The sequence below is a fragment of the Pyrgilauda ruficollis genome, unplaced genomic scaffold (assembly GCF_017590135.1).
Source record: "Pyrgilauda ruficollis isolate IOZ18807 unplaced genomic scaffold, ASM1759013v1 scaffold112, whole genome shotgun sequence".
Classification (NCBI taxonomy): domain Eukaryota; kingdom Metazoa; phylum Chordata; class Aves; order Passeriformes; family Passeridae; genus Pyrgilauda; species Pyrgilauda ruficollis.
The window spans coordinates 863,041-880,337 of NW_024509433.1; the positions used below are offsets into that span (position 1 = coordinate 863,041).

The 17,297-nt window shown below is 37.5% G+C and overlaps 1 protein-coding gene across 1 annotated transcript in view; it reads left to right on the forward strand.

Moving 5' to 3' along the window:
* The window catches only part of SEMA3A (semaphorin 3A), a 165,702-nt gene that overhangs the window by 29,670 nt on the left and 118,735 nt on the right, over nt 1–17,297 (forward strand). The gene's annotated exons all lie outside the window — the stretch shown is intronic.

The following is a 17,297-nucleotide window of genomic DNA, read 5'->3' on the forward strand; positions in this document are numbered from 1 at the left end:
ACACCCCAGAGTGAAACTGCCAGAAACACTCTCTTCTCAGCTGTTCTTTGCTAAGTGATTCTTCTTTTGGTATCTCTAAGGTAACTGGAATCTTTGTGCTTCTTATCTTCTAGCACATCAAATGTATCAGGTAATAGTTAAGTCAGAACAATAAGAGATGAGCTGCTGTGTCAGCATGTGGGCTGCAAATGGAACAAAAGAGTTTTCTTAAATTCAGTATGTTCTGAAAATACAAAGTAAGTGGCAGTGTTCAGCCATGCAGTAACAGGCCATAAAAGGAATAGGAGTTAAACTCTTAACAATGCAGTTCTTTTGTCTTTCTGTATCAACATTCCCTTGTTTTTTAAATAGCCACAACAAATTACACTCTGAACTCTCTAAGTACCTTCACTATTTCTGCCAGGCTGTTCTTCTGCAAAATAGACTGTGAAACCATGTTTGTTAAGTCTCATTGTGTTCTTTATGGCTGCGGTGCACATGCTGTCCAGCAGCTGGAGTGAGATTTGGGGAATGCTGAAGTTAAAAGGACACAAAATTTTTCAGCATATTGAAATTGTTACATAATCACCATTAAGGTGATGTTTACCTGTGTCCTTTTATTTGCTATTTACCACATTGTCTCATGAAAATTGTTCACAGGGATTGTTAATGTGGTCCTGTAATAAGCAAACAGCACTAACACATAAAGAACTATTTTGTAGAAAATATAAATCCAGAGGAACTATTGCCTGTTCATGTTGCATGATTTAAAAATACTGAAAAAGAGATTGTGTTGTGAATTTATGAGGCCACAACAAACGAATATGTGATAAGTAGATTAAAATCTACATAGCTATATTGCTATCTATTATGCTCTTTGAGAATCTGGCCAAATTAGGATCTGAATTCCTGTATTTGACATGCATAAGCTGCAATGAATTTTACATTTCAGTCCTGTTTTTAGGGAGAGCTCATTTGCTCAATAAAGCAGAAGCTGTAGTATTTATGCTCCACTGTAGCCCCCAGCTGCTTTACAAGGACCAAAGTGTGGCATATCTCCTGTTTCCCATTTGTTTGCTTTCTACTCTTATTTACTGTAAGGGAATACCTACCCTCAGGAATACTTACTCTCAGGAATACCTCAGGAAAAATCAGCTTTAAGAGAGATTAATAAGTTTTGGAGGATTTTTTTGTTTGTTTAAATAAGAGGAGGAACTTAGGAACTTGCCAATAATGTCCTGGTGGTTTTTTTTTTTCTGTTTGTTTGTTTGTTTGTTTTTTGTTGCTCCTAATTTATCACAGCTAAATCAACATATTTAATGCATAGGGAAAAAATACGATTGGAAGGTTCTAATTCAGCCTCCTCCTTGAAGAAAGCTATATTCAAAATTACATTGGGTTTTTTTTGGTTTGATTGTGTCAAGTTTTGATGATATCCAAGGCTGAAGACTGTAAACTCTCTGGCTATTGTTGCAGTTAAGAGGTTTTTTTCTGTATATCCCATTCAGTATTTCCCTGACTCAATTTGTGCATGTTTCCTCTTGTTCTTTGACTGTGCCCAGCAGGTAATCAGGGATAACACTTAGATCACCCCTTAGCCATCTTTTTTTCATCACAGACATTACTCACTCAGGCTCACCAAGTTCCAATCTTGCGGTGCTGTGTCAGCCTGAAATGGCAATTGGTTTTTGTGGTTCAGCATTGTTCAGGTCGGCACAACTTCAGGATTTTTTGCTTCATGTCATGGAGATAACCCACAATTAGGATAGTATGAGAAAGGTTTAAAACATTTATTTCCATCTTGAAACTCTTCTACACTGCCCAAATAAGTGGCTGACAATGAGACTTGGGTCCTCTTGTTTATTAGATTGCGGTTAGATCTTTGCATGAGGGGTAATGCACAGTGTAATTAGTATTATTAACTGTGAATATACAAATGTTTACTAAACTAGCATCTATACACCTGGACTATAAATTATGCTTTCTTTCTCTCACACAAAATTCTCATCTTCATATCTACACTTAATGGGTAGTTCAGTGAATCAGACTGGAGTGGAAGGATTGGACACAATTAGAGTATTAACTTTAGATAGTAATTGCCAGCATAGTTAAATGTTGGTTTATTTAAATATAGCCACCAAATTATAATGGGCTCTAATGCATGGGAGTGAATTGTAGTCTTGTTATGTTCAGTGAATACTTAGCTATATCCTTTATGTAAACATCCTACTCACAGTAATCCAGTAAGGACATAAGGTAGAGTCTGTTTATTTTAAGAGGTAAACCACTCAGGATTATACAGGAATTAGGATGTGCATGCATATATGGAGGTTTCCGATGTGAGGAAACTACAGGTTGTCCATTTCACTCTGCTTTTACTCCATGGTAAAATGTGGAGTGTGTTCCCCTAATTATTGAACAGTTTATATTCCTGACTTGCTTGTAGTATGTAAAATCTAATTCAGGATTTAAATTCTGAATTCAGAAGAAAGGTATGTTAAGTAAGTTTTAAGACTAGAAGTCATATGTTTCCTCATAGTAAATGCCTTATTATTTGAACACTAATTAACTGCCTGGTATTTCCTGTGATAAATTGATAGTTTTGGTTTCTCAAAATGTGTAACACTCTGGATTGAAAGTTTGCATGGTGAGTGTCTTGCTTCTTTCTATTTGGAAATTTTTGGCCAACACATTCACTTCTGGATGTGAATCTGTGACATAGAGCCTGGACTACTAATAAGTCTGAATTCCAGAGAGGAAGCCTTTCTCTCTTCACACAACTGGAGAATTCAGCAGCCCCTTTCATATGCAGAGGTACCTTGCAACCTTTAATTACACTTTTTTTTTTTCCCCCCTGTTATTTCTATGGCATTTCTGCATCTCTTGAGCAGAATGAGGCTGGGTAAAGCAGCAAGGTGAGATCTATGTGTATCACCCCTACTTCATTTATTGCAGATTCTAGTCTGTGTGTGAGTGAGACAGGGGACAAACAGATTCCTACTGTTCTCAGAGATTGGGGGTTGATGAGTCAGATCAAATGCCTGTTAGTTTAGGGTACTTTTGTTTTTGCTCTTCTTGTGCCAACGTAAGTTAGTAATCAGAACAGCTTCTTTTCAATTGAATCATGTTTCTGACACAGATTTTTGCCTTAGTATAGGTGAAAAGCAATTTAATAATTCCCCATTCCAGGCCAGCATTTGAAGGATATGTAGTCATTAGGAGAAATACTGAAGAGCTCAAAAAGAAAGATAAATTTCATGTTTCATCCGTTCTGAAACAAAGTAAAGATAACATACAAAAGACATGCATTTGAATCTGTCATGACAATAAATGAATACCTACAGTTAAAATACTGCATTCCAGCTTAATGCTGAGGTCTCTTCAGCAGAATAAAATGGTAGTTGATTAATTTATGTTCTTAAATATAGGCAGACTTGATCTCTTTGTGGAGATCCTCAGAGGCACCTCGCAACTTCCACTGACCTACATAAACATTTATTTTCTGCAAACTGCTTTGTGACATAACTAAAACTTGGGCCCAGATCAGGTATCTAGGTTAGGTGTAGTGCATACCATTTATTATTTTAGCAGTATTCTGAAACGGAGCTCTCAGATAGCATGGCATACAGAGGGATGTGTGAGGGACATGCATGAACCAACACCAAATCCCAGTTCCTAAAGCCCACTCTAGTTCAGATGAGTTGGACTAAGGCAAAATAGAAAATTCCCGCTGCTTATATTTTCCCTACAGAGATAATTGCAAAGCATGTCAGCTTGAGCATTTAATCACAAAGTACGGAAGGTATTTGGAGCTCTGTGCATAAGAGTGTTACCTAGTGACATCCATTGGGACCCTGTGTTTTAGCTTAAAGTATATACTTTAAAAAAAATGTTTCTGAGGTTATAAGGGTAAATGTTTTGGAGGAGGTTCCTGAAAACATAGGTCCTGTAGGAATCATACCCTTAATCCATTGGCTTGTTGCAGTTTTCAGCACAATCAGTAAAATCCCACTGCCTTTGCTTGGCTTTGGATTAGACCTCAAGGGTCACAAACTGGTTGAACTAAGCAGTGGAGCAGATGCGAGCTTCCTCAACTTGCAGACCTTTCTACCAGATTCCTGTTCAGACTTGTTAGTATCTGAATCTCAGGAGTGCTTTCTGGAATACACATCTGCAGAAACCAGCAAATGTGTAAATTATTCTCCTAAATCTCAAAGTTTTACTTCTAAAAAGGGCAAAAGTAACCTTCCTTTTAAGGAACTCAGTACTACGTTCACTTATGCTTCCAAGTTTAAAGACCTCCTCTTTTGTGGGGTGTTTATGCACTCCTTATGCAGCTGTCATACAACAGTTTAATTAAGCAATACTGCACTGAAACTGCAGTCAGCCACTGTGGCCAGGGTATGTTTCCTCTGCCCACCATGGAGAGTTGGCTGTTCTAATTTCATTTGTTCAAATTAATGTGTTAACTCCCTCTGAGGAGGTAAGTAGTGTGTCACAGCTGGAGGCAGGACCTCTGCACACGAATCCTTTTAGTTCATAGCAGGATTCAGGCATGCAAATGTTGACATTTTGAAATTGTTTCCCCAGAAGGTCAAATTAGTATAACTGGCTACAAAAAGAAAACACATCTACCCTGATGCCTTTCATAATTAGACTAGCTAGAAATAAACCCAAGTGTTTGCCATTGTACTCAAAGCCGTGTCAGCTGCTACTGGAATTATATTTGTTTATGGGAAAAAATAAAACAAAAGACTTTATTTTGAATATTTATTTGGCACTACAGGAAACAAATAGTTGAAATGAGTTTTGAAAACTTCATAAAAAGTAGTGTATTTGTTGTACACTGAATGGTAATGCACTGTTTTCAAGACTGTAAGATATCCATTCCTGAATGTTTTAAAATATATATGCGTCAGTAGGAAGGCTCTTCATCATCAGGACAAGGAGTCATTTTCCCAGCTATCTTATAAGTATGAATGTGGTCTGCAACAGAATGTCATGATGCTGCTTTGTAATGTCTTTCTTGGGTATTACTTAGTCTTCAAGCATTATAAACATGTAGAAACTGTATTATGACATTAGTTTATTCCAAGTTTAATCAAAATCTTGCTAGACAATAAGAAGTTTTAGAGACATGTTTCACTTAAAGTGTTTAACTTACATCCACATCTGCTGTAAATTAATTTGGGTGTACTAAAAGCAATAAAGCAATAGTTATATCAATTTCTAGTCCGCTGAAATATAGCTTTAGAACTTATTTGGAACCACCCAGTGCTACTTTAATTTGGAAACACTGAATCAGTGTCCTGTTCAATTTTAGGTAAACTGTAACTTCAATTTTTTTTTAATTTACCCCCCTTCTCCAAATCTCTGGAGTGTACCATTAACCACAATGTGTTAGTGTATGAGCATCAAGGAAAAATGTGAGTTCTCCTTTAACTTTCAGCAGGGATTTTGTGTGAATGTTCCTCATCTGTCAGCAGTGACTCATGGTATCTTGGATCAATGTGGGCATTTGGAAGCCTGTGTGGCAGTTGACATACACATACACTTCAGTATTACACCCAAAGGAGCTCTTTTTTGGAGGGAAATTAGTAGAGTAACCAGTGGAGCTGCCGAGAATGAATAATATCATTGGGTCTGGAAGGGGAGCTGGAAAGTGCCCTGCCTTTTCCCCCACAACATTCCAAGTTTTAATGCGCCCTTTACGTGAACCAAACTTACACTGAGGCTACACAACGTGTGTAAGAAATTCATTAAATTCACATTGTGCTGGCATGGCAATATGGTGCCAGTGGACAGTGTTTCTTAAATCCAGGTGAATAATGGCCCTGCTTCAAAACACACAAAGTGCAAATAAATGCAGCGTGTGGAAAAATAAACTGGGTTAAAATTTGCAGTACATTTTGCAAAAATTGTTACATTTTGGTAATTCTCATTTTACATAGTAAAGATAAGAAGGCAAACTCTGCTTTCCATTTCAGTGTGCCTGGACCATTTCACTGATACCTTCAGTCTACAGATCAGTCTCTAAAGGCTTCTCTTCTGACAGGGACACAAAGTAAATGATACGAATGTGAGCTCTGATTTCTGTCTTGGTATGAAAACTACAGTTTTTGTGGCTTGAGGAAAAATGATATAATGATTCTCATATATATTCCACTGGAGGTTCAGAAATAAAAACTTCCATTATTTTTCTGATGCTAACACTAAGGATAACAATGCTCTTGTGTTGATCCAAGAAGAGCTACCATTTTTTAGATTGCTGAGACACCTAGGATCAGTGGTGTAGACTAGATCACCTTTCTGCTAGTTCAAAGAGAGTGGAAAAGAATAAAACCTTTGGAAAAGGATGGATATTTAGCACGGCAGGCAGCCACACCAGCTTTTTCCCCCTCCCCTCCAAGTTGATATCATTGAACATAACATTGCATGGTTTTTGTTACTTTTGGAACAGTTTTTTCATTTTTTCTGTTCTAATTTGTGTGCTTGGCACCTCCCTCTTACTGACATTTGCTGCAGGAGGTGGGAGGAGATGTGGCTGGACATACTCCAGTTGGGCTGTGCCAGCTGAGAGCAGCCACCAGGAATCTGCTAGGACCCTGTTCAGGTGGGACTGGCCGAGTGGTCTTGGAGTCAAAACATCGTAAAGTTACTTTCAGTTGTCTTTGGATCCCCATCTGAGGCTGCTCTAAATAGGAGCTGATGTACCAGGTGATTTGTTGTTCAAACAAATCCAACTCTATTTACATTGACATGTCTTTGAGCAAGTGAACCTGTGCTCTGAGGTCAAGCAGTGTGAAGTTGTATCCAAACCTCATCGTGCATTAAGCCCAGCCAGACAGGAGGTGCTACCTGAGTGCTGCTGATAATCCACTCACTTTTCCACCTCTACTGGAAATTGCTGATAGGTCTTTCTGAAGTTCACTTAAAAGATCCAATATGGACTAGTTATTTCAAAACAAAAACATTTAGAAGGAATTAGGGGTTGAAATGCTGTTACAGAAATTGAATTCAATCATTGTGACATTATGCTCTTTGCAGATACTTCCACTCACCCGGGGAGGGCCCAAAGGGTTTGAGGAGGGGAGTTGGAATGGGGAGGAAGAAGGGTGAGGGAGGTTCCATGGCCAGCTGAAAAGGGAGTTGCAGCAGTCATTTTGCTGAATTAGATTTCAAGTTTTGCATCTTCACTTTCTTTGTCAAGACTCAGGTCATGGCTGCGTTTTTATCCACACACGATTAAGAGGGAAATATGTTGTCTCCAGCCACAGCCAAAGCAAACACACAGTGTGGTGTTTCCATAACCAGGGTTCTCCATAGTAGAAGATAACAGGGTTAGGTCAGTTAGAGAGTGAGAGTTCCCCAGAATACCCACTGGTTTTCTGCAATTGAATTTCTGGAACTTAATGAGCTAGTCGCTGTGTCTCTAAATTTAATAGTTCTTAAGGTTTTCTTTTTATTGATTTTGCCACTTTATCCCTTGAAACTATAGCCAATTTTATCATTTACAACAGCCCATGTCAAGAATTTCTACAGCTTAACTTTGTGTTGTGTGAAGTGGATTAAGACAAATTTTGGGTGATTTAAAAACTATTTAAAGCTCTTCACACTGTAGTTTTTTGGTGTTGTCAGCATTACAGTTTCAAGTTTGCTTCCATGTAGTGAAATTTTAGGTAGAAATGCATTCCTCCAAGCCCATTTAGAGTATGCCCAGAATAAAAAAATGAATGTAGAAATTGTAAGGTTTACTTTCTATTTTGAATGTAGCAGTTAATTATAAATTTCTTGTTTCTTATTTGAGTGTGTAACAATTATAAAAATAGTGAAAGTAGATCTAGTTTGGTTTGCGTTATGTGAAAGACATATAAAATTTTGATTGACAGAGCAGTATCTTGCATGAGAAAATTCACTTTGATTTGAGAAATAGGGGGTTAGCAGCTGAATGATTAATTATGTTTATGACATTTGGATGGAAGGAAAAAACTGGAAATTCCTTTTTGTTGCACAGAAGGTTGTAGGTGCAACTGGAAACATTTGATAAATAATGTTTACTAATTCGTTCTAATGAACAGTAAACATATTACACACATTGCAGAACCACCGCAATCCAAATTTTTATCCATGGTGTAAATCCATTTATTTACATTAGGATAAATTAAGAGCAGAATTGGGCATTATCACTTTATTTTGGCATGGAAGTCTGTGCAAGGAGTGTCAGGGTTTAGAAGTCCCTGCTGTATTTTGCTCCAATTAAAGTGCACAGTGGAGCTGTGTGTATCTGTATGTGAGCTACACAGACTGCTTAACTGCAGACATTGCTTTCAGCCCCTTGCTGAAACGCATCCAAAACCTCACTTACAGATTAGAAGAAACAAGAGCTATTAGAAGACAGAAGGATGTAAATCCAAGCATGAATTTTACTCATCCATTCTATTAATGTTAAAAGACAATTCCTTAAAGTGCTGGATATGTAATCAAAGTCAAGGGTAGATCCATTCTGGAAAAACAAAATTTTAACAGAAGGAGTGTTGATAGCTATGTCTGAAATTAAGAATATGAGATCACTGATATGTACCCATATATGAAAACCTGGACACAGTCCATCTAAGCCAGCTGCTATATAAATTATAATGATTATGATGATTTACCTACTAGCAGGACTAACCCAAAGCCCTTTTTGCATCTTATTAATCAGAGGATTTTGAAGAGTCGTTACACAGATAGAGACAAGAGTTTAACACATGATTTTCAAGCATAAGAAGACCTTTTTTGAAGCAGGTCAGATGCATTTTCCATCACAAATCTGCTGAAAACACAAGTGTTACATATTCTATTTTGTAGTTTTGCATATGCAACTAAATTTCCAGGGAATCTTCCTAACCCTGTTGTGCATATTAAACAATTCACCTTAGTAAATACTTTGTGCAGGTTTATATTGTCAGTTCGGTAATAAAAATAAAATACATCAGAGTAGGCAGAGAAGGACTTTATAGAAACATAGAATAGTTTATGTTGAAAGAGACCTTGTAGATCATCTAGTTCCAAGAGTATGGGACACCTTGTCATGAGCAGGAGCACCTTGCACTAGACTAGATTGCTCAAAGCCCCATCCAATGTGGCCTTGACCAGTTTCAGGGATGGGTCATCCACATCTTCTCTGAGCAACCTGGGCCTGTGTCTTACCACTTTCATAGCAAAGAATTTCTTGCTCCTATCAAATCTAAACCTGCCTGCCATCAGTTTAGAGGTTATTTAATTGTAGATCAAATCTATCTCTGCTGGATTTCCTCCATCCCAGTGTTTGAAGCTGTAGAGACTCTCCCTTGCAGCCTGTTAAGCCAGTGGAAGCACTGGCATTCTCACTTACTAATGGCTCACCCTCTGCACGTCACCCTCATTCTTACACTGTCCCAATTTTGACATCTAAATCCTTTACAGACCTATCCCATTAGTCTTTCCAAGAGTCAATGGCAGCCTGCTTGTCAAACAGCAAAGTCACACTTGAAAATAAAACCACCAATCTTTAAAAAAATTTCCTCTGATATCCCTACGAAACTTAACAGCTCATATTTGCTAGTTCTTCTAAATGAGCTAACTTATTTTTGAAGTGCAATGATTTGGTACCTGAAAGCAGGATTTCTTTAAGAGTTAAAAATACTTTAATACTTTTGTCCTGGGAAAGAAATACACTTGCATGAGGAAGAGTTTTATCATAACTGCAACTCAAGTGCACATATGGACATTGTTGTTACTTTTGACTCCTAATAGTCCATGGTGTGTAAATCACAAAGACACTGACTGGGTTTTTGACTTCCAGGTTCAGTTGTTAGGAGGTTCCCTTTTCAGAAGGGAATTTTCTAAAACTATTTAAGTAGTTTTTTTATGTAATAGTCCCCAAATGTCATGACAGGTTCTAGCATTATTCAGACAGTTTTACGTCTGAGTTTTTACTCAGAAATAATGATTCTTTGAAAGATGAACTGACTTTAATAATAATAATAATAATAATAATAATAAATAAACTAAAACTTCTCAAATTGTACTTGTACAAAAGTCATCATGTAGACATTTTGTCCTTGCATTGTGTATCTCTGACTTGCATTGTCATGATTATAACAAAATAAAATAATGTATTTTGAGCTGACTTTAGAGTAGCTTTCCTGAGAAAGCACCCTAATAATTCAACATGTAGCTTCATTGAGTAACAATTAGATGAAGAGCAAAATCAATTCATCTTTGCTGGCTTCTCAGCCAGTGTTGTTTGACACTGTGAGTACATAAGTGAGTTTCAGGGTAACTCAGGTGCACTTCCACTGCAGCATGGTCAATGTCTGGAGCAAGTAGCTCTGCCTATAGAGAGCAGCAGCTCTTTTCCCGTCTTGCTTTTTTTTTTTTTTTTTTTTTTTTTTTTTTTTTTTTTTTTTTTCTGTACTGCACTTGGACCCAGCATGTGGCTCGAGCATGCAGAGGATGGGGTGTGACAGTCTTCCCACCTCATTCCTGCTTGGAAGAACTGTGTGTGTTAGTCCCTGCAAAGGTGTTTGTGCCTCTGTGCTATGATATTTAATGAGACAAGGCCACTGCTGCTTATAGATAAGGTAATCACTCCTTGAAGTTACAGCTACCCACAGTTTTACTTAATTGATAACTAGTACCAGTTCGGCTTGCTGGAGACTAACTTCATAGAAGTATCATAGAGAGATTGAAGATTGATTAACTTCTAACTAGATCTGATAACTGAGTTATTTAATGAATAGGATTTAGCTGGCTGTTTACCTGTGCTAGCTCAGATGGTGCAATTTCAGGTCATGCAGTGCCACACTGGGCTGACCAAACTCAGAGGGCTGAGTCAATATGCCTGCAGTGTTCTTAGTATTTGAGTTAGAATGTTTATAAACTTCACATTGGATCATTATTTTTCCACATTATTGCCACATTTTAAAGAACCTTGATACTTGTAGATCTCCTTAAGATCTGGGTACTCATTAGTATGATGCATCACTTCCATTATTTCTCCTGAGCAGTTCTTATACCAGCACAAGTGGGAGGTAGCAAAGATGTTACCTACTCAGATCTCAAGACAGATAAATTTTCACTTAGACAGACAATGTTTTAGTAAAACCAGATCATGGTCTCCTTTTGCCATCATATATTCCTGCCTGATGCATCACACACACATGAAAAAATGCTATAGGTAGTATAGGTAATATGAGTCTGTGATTATGTGACAATGTTGGGCTTAAATACTTGTGAGATTCATGGTTAAATGTGTGCCATAACCTTTCTCACAAAGCCAAATTCATAATACAGAATGTTATAATAATTTTACAAACTTATGAGATCAAGCTTTACAAGTCTTTGTTTAGCTCATAGGTTAATATTTCTCATGTTTTATAAGAAAATAGCTGAGCCATAGGGATAATCTGGATTCACTTTCAGAGACCAAAAGGACAAATAATACAAATAATAGAGGGAAAACAGGTTGGTTTTAAAAATCTAAATGTTTTATGTCTTTGAGATATCATGTGACCCCTTCAATTACTCAAACCAAAAACACTTTAAGGGCTGTCATGTAGTTAAATAGTGCTGACATTAATGAGCTAAAATCTTCTCTCAGTTTTACAGTATAAAAAACATATGCATCACTATTTTGAAGTCAAAGGATTCCATGCTTATACTGGTGCAACTGAAACAAAACATGGGTGTAACATTCCTTCTTCCAGGTATCTGGTTTTAATCAAACTATACTCCTGGCCCCCAAGTTTTCTTTCCTGCAGTGAAAGGTAGGCAGGAGTGTTTCATTTAAAATGCTTGGTTTCCATCATGATTGTGCAAAAAACTGTATATCTTGTCCTAGCTACCTCTAATTGATAAATTGTAATAATTCCCTGAACTGTGTTTCTGAACTCTGTTCTCTCAGAAGCAAAAGTTTTGCTCAAAAACAAATATGGTGCTGTTTTTTCTCCTTTTAGTAGAGTTCAGTGAAACCAGGTGATTGGCAACTGTTTTGATAAGGTAGATGAAGAGCATGAAAGCTAGGACTGATTGAACAGCTGTGAGGGGCTCTGTTCCAATTGTATTTTGATTACTGATAAGATAACCCTCCCTTTTCTCCCAGTGATTTATCTCATTCAAATTACAATAACACTGAATTGCCATCAACAACAAACGCTGTGTAGTTTCAAGTTTCTGTGACTCTAGTGTATCAAAAACCCAAAGGTGCTGATTACAAGTTTTCATGTTACATTTCTAAAAATGGATAAATCACTTACTGCACTGTGTGATCTCATACACTTCATAAGCCTGTTTTTTGTTTCATTTGAGATAAAACTGATCACTTTCTGGTATTTCCAAGCAGCATAACTCTAAAATTATCTGAAAGCACAAGTTGTTGGTTTGTTTTTTGGGGTTTTTTTTGAAGGAGAGGGTGTTGATAATTTGTATGTCTCTATTCTTCTGCTCCTAATATGAAATCAAAGACTTACTGGTAAAAATAGTTTGGAAACATTGGAACAGTTTGAATATAAGTGAAAGACATATAATCTGACCAGTTAAAGATGTCACAAACGAAATGTTTCTGCAATTATTTTTTCCCACCTCAGGTGAAATGCTAAAAAGAAAAAAAAAAAAAGGGTAAATTAGTTTTCCTTGTTTTATTTTATAGAAGTTTGAATTAGCAAAATGTTAGCAAGTTATTTTTAATTAGGGTGGGTGACTGAACCATTCTCCTCACTAAGGGCTAGATCCTAAGGTCCCAGTGATGTCTGAGGTGTCAATGAAAGAAAATAATTCTGGTATAAAGTAGTTAAATCCTGGGTGGGGGGAAAAGGAGTTGTTAACCTCCAGGCTAATGGCCATTTTACTAAGCATTAGACCATGCGGTCAAACTCACCTGATTTCAGACTAGTATTTTCCATTCTATATGGAATTACTCCACTGAAGTGTCTCACTGTATGACAGCCATTGTCTTGTCCGAGTGGGGACTGGACTCCCAAAAAGTACTGTGCATTTTTCATGCTTATACTGCTGGTTTTGCCGCATAGCTCTGCTGGCTCATGCCTTGCAGGAAGCTCTCTTGATTTCCTGCCAGTCTCTGCCTTTTCCATAACTGTTTGACTGGAGCAGAAGTCACCATCTGCACTCACAGCAATGAAATGGGGAAGCTACAGGAGAGGCTGGAAGTTAAAATACCCACTCCTTTCCTTGCATGTATCTAAGAATTCAGCAAATAATTACTCAAAGAGTAATGACTAATTTACACCTGGGATTATTTAGAAAGATACACATGCTGATATACAGAACAGGCACAATCTGCATCTGTGTAAGCAAGAAATGCATGTGCAAACATGTGGCCATCTGATCCTCCGTAGCCAAAGTAGAAGCCTGGCGAGAGAAGAAGGAAATGTTCTAGTGTGACGTTGTGGGAGGCACTGCTCACAGTTCAGCAAAATCCCTGTTTGATGGCATAATGGCATTGACTCATCTTTTAGCTACTGCTGGGAGATCTCCAGCGAGATCTTATCGCTGCTGGCAGAGGAATGCAGGTCGAGAGTTTTGTGCAACCAGCAACCCACTCATTGGCTTCGGGAGCGTGTTGTGACGAGCAGCACTCCCTGTATGATCCAGTCGCTCTGCAGAGTCACCAGGAATAGGACAGGACCAGATTTGAATCCTGCTGAGGAAACTAGGAAACCTTCCCTCTGGTTTTTAGAGAAATTGATGTGCCCTTTTGACCCTTATCAACAAAAACAGTCTTGGCTGGTGTGTGTCATTGTGAAGTCTATAACAGGGACGTAGGCCAAAGCCCACAAATTTTCTAAGTTGTTACACAGACAAACTCCCTCTTGCTAAAAAGATTAAAGATAGTTTGCCTGCTAGTAGATAAGTGAAAAATAAGATGGTTTTCTTTTGTTATTTTCTCCTCCTGACAAACTCCACTGAGGGAATACAGACATAAAACAAGGTTTACAGTGGAATACCAACCATGGATAAACCAAACTTCAGGATCTGCATGACTGTATTCATCTTAGCTATAGCTGTGGTTTTCTGGCTTCTTCTTTAATGAAGAAGTGTGATAAAAATAAACCAAATCTACATTCCTTGCGCATGCATATCTCCATGGATTTCACAGCAGGAATTTGGCCCTCTGTGTGTATATATACTATTAAGTTACAATTCCATTAGCAAATTAAATAACCACGTATTAAAATGAAGGCAAGAGTTAGGGACTGGTTTTCTTCTGTAAATTTGCCAACTCTCTCTGGCAAAGTGAATGTTCTGACACAAGTCAGACTGGATCAACAGACACATCAGTTAATAGAAAAAAGACCATGCAGAGTCTACAGAAAGGCACTTTGAAACAGGTCAAATATTTCGAGCTTGGACACTGGCTGAGAAAGGAGACTTAAGATGGAGCAGGTAAGTCAGGAATGTGAATTAAAGGTAGTTGAAGTGGTTATTAGGGGCCTCTAGCCCACAAACCCTGAGAAATTCAATCTCCGTCTGGTTTCAGTGATCATCACATTCATTATAATATGATTATTTTTTAAGGTATGGTGTATTTGAAACTGTTAGTTTTGGTCACCTGTAACAGTTAATAAATGTGGGAATGAAGCACCAATAACAAAAGCAATGGCATCTCTTTTACCTTCAAAATACCACCACCCAGTTCAAATCTAGCTCATACAGCATTTCACAGACAATGCTGGTTGTAATGTGCAGTGGTTAGCTGTATAGGGCTCATTCATTCCTGTTCAAAGTACAGGTGTGACTACAGCTGAGGATGTGTCAAAAGGAAATGAGAAAATTATCTCAGGGCAATTACTGAAGAAATTCTCTGGGAAATTACTGAAGAAATGGTGGAGTAATGTTACATCTGTGCAATAAAAATAACTGCACAGATCACAGAGGAAGTAAAAAAGGAAAAAAAAAACTTTTTGAATGGGCAGCCATTACCTGTCTGCATAGAACATGGCTAGGCCAACTTTTAGTAATAAGTAAAAAAAAGGGAAAATATTTAGGCTATGCTGGTAGACAGTATTAATTTCATTGATTCATTGAATGCATTCATCATTTCCTCTTGTCGTTACAATGCAATCTTTGTTGTAAATCTAGGTTTATATTATCGCTGATCATCCACTAACCTTGCCAGCATGAGTGATGGACTCTTAGTAGAATTGATGGAATGCCAGTGCCCTTCTGGGATTGAGCCCTGCCTTTGCTCTTTCTCTCAGCAACAGACACTCATTGGATACTGAAGACACTGGATAGTAAACACTTTAAAATTAATTAATTTGAGGAGGTGGAATACTTAATTTGTATTGATTGTGCAAATGTCATTGCTTTGCTCTTCAACACCCTGTTCCAGGGTGGCCTGTAAAGCCACATTCATCACTGAATGAATACATATCAGTTAGAATCAACAGAAAGGAAATTATTTAGGATTTCGCCTCCTACTTGTGATGTAGCTCAAACCTACCTAAATAAATAGTGATTGAGAATCATCAACAACACAAATGACATTTTTCTCCTCAGCCTATATTTTCAACCCAGACCCTGACAGGGAGAAACCTGATGTCATGTGATTTAAAATACATTGCTTGGAGCATGTCTAGGTCTAATCTTTTGGGCAATGGACCCTGGAAATCCAGTTGTCATCTGCAAAAGTCAGTAGTGTTACAATATGACATATACTGAATTAAAACCTAGAAGAAATGTCCCATTCTTAGAGAAGGAAATGGAATTTGGCTTTTAGTTTGACTTTAAATTGCATGTTCTTAAAAAACCCGACAGTGTTTGGGTTGCATGCTCTGAAAGTCACAGAAAATTAAAAGAAAAAAAACCCCTTTATATATTTCCCTGCACAGCCACACCTGGTCCTTTTAAGTTTTACTGTAGAGACTTATGAACAGTGAAGATGATGTAATTTACTCTTGGTCATAATAAACCTTAGACTCCAATGCTATGATCTCACATTTTTCATGAATATTAGAAAGGAAAAAAAAACAACATCAATCACCATCTGTAGATGTGAATATTTAGAACTCTGCATTAGCAAAATCATATCAAGCTTCTTTTAAGCCAAGTAGCTGTGTGCCTAAGTGATCTCATTTTCATTTTTATCAGTTTTACCTTTGTGTAACATCGACTTCAGCAGACACTTGTCTTTACGCTGCAGTCACAAAGGGCAGAATCATACGTATATGAGTTCAAACCAACAAAGATGAAAAAATTACAAAGGTTTTTGACAGCTGCATTATAAGAAAAATGATCAGATACAGATGACAGCAGAGCATTTCTAGCCAAGAGAGAGTTTTAAGACAAGTTAAGCAATCAATCATCTACATCACTCACTATTCAGTGAGTCGACATTCAACATCTGAATCAGTCATTACAGAGTAAAGAGAATTAGTAAAGTCTCTTACAAAATGCAAATAAGTGAACTGGAGGACAATAGAGTCAAATTCTAGAACTTGGCAGGAAGCCATAAGAATTATTTTGACAAGACTGCTTGAGGTAATTTGATTGTTACATTTAAAAGAAAAATAATTTTTAAAAAGTGAGCTTCAGTCTTGAGCAGTACAATTTGTGATATAAATGTATAGTTATATTTAGTGACAAAAAATGTAGAATAAACAACAAAATATGGTGTCTGCTCTGATGTTTTGCTACACTGCTACATGAATTAACTATTTTTGGTGGTAGTGAGAGCTTTTCCAAATAAATACAAAGAATAGTAAAGCTAAAAGCTGTCTTAAATGGTATGCAACTAACAGTGTTTGTCTTCCTTGACTATGTTGCCTACTAATGTTTTTGTGGAGTTGCAACCTGCTTCAAAATTCACCTGGTATAAGTGAACATCAAAAATAGGTTTAACATCTGCAAAGCTACAAAGCTGCAGGTGTGAAATTCTGTAAAATCATAAGTATCACTATTACCTAGGTCCAAAAAATCCCCACTTAACATCTTCCTTGTTCATAAAAAAGAATGAGCTAAAAAGAGGGAAAATGAGTTGAAAATTAGGCAGAAACTTTTAAAAGAAGTTTCTCCCTGATTCCTGTCAGTGTATGGGATTACTCACTTCTCAGTTGGAATAATGGTGGAAGATGGGAGTGATCTTAGTGAAAACAGAAAAGCCATAGAATGTAGCTGCAGTGTTAGGTGAATCCTGGACATTCAGGCATTTGGCACGTGGTCTGAGAGGAGTTATGTACATCCTTGGCTTGCACTTGTGGCAGAACTGATGCAGACATTACATACCTGAAGCTCAGGCCATGCCCTCTGGCCATCAGCCCTTGGGATGCTGATGTATT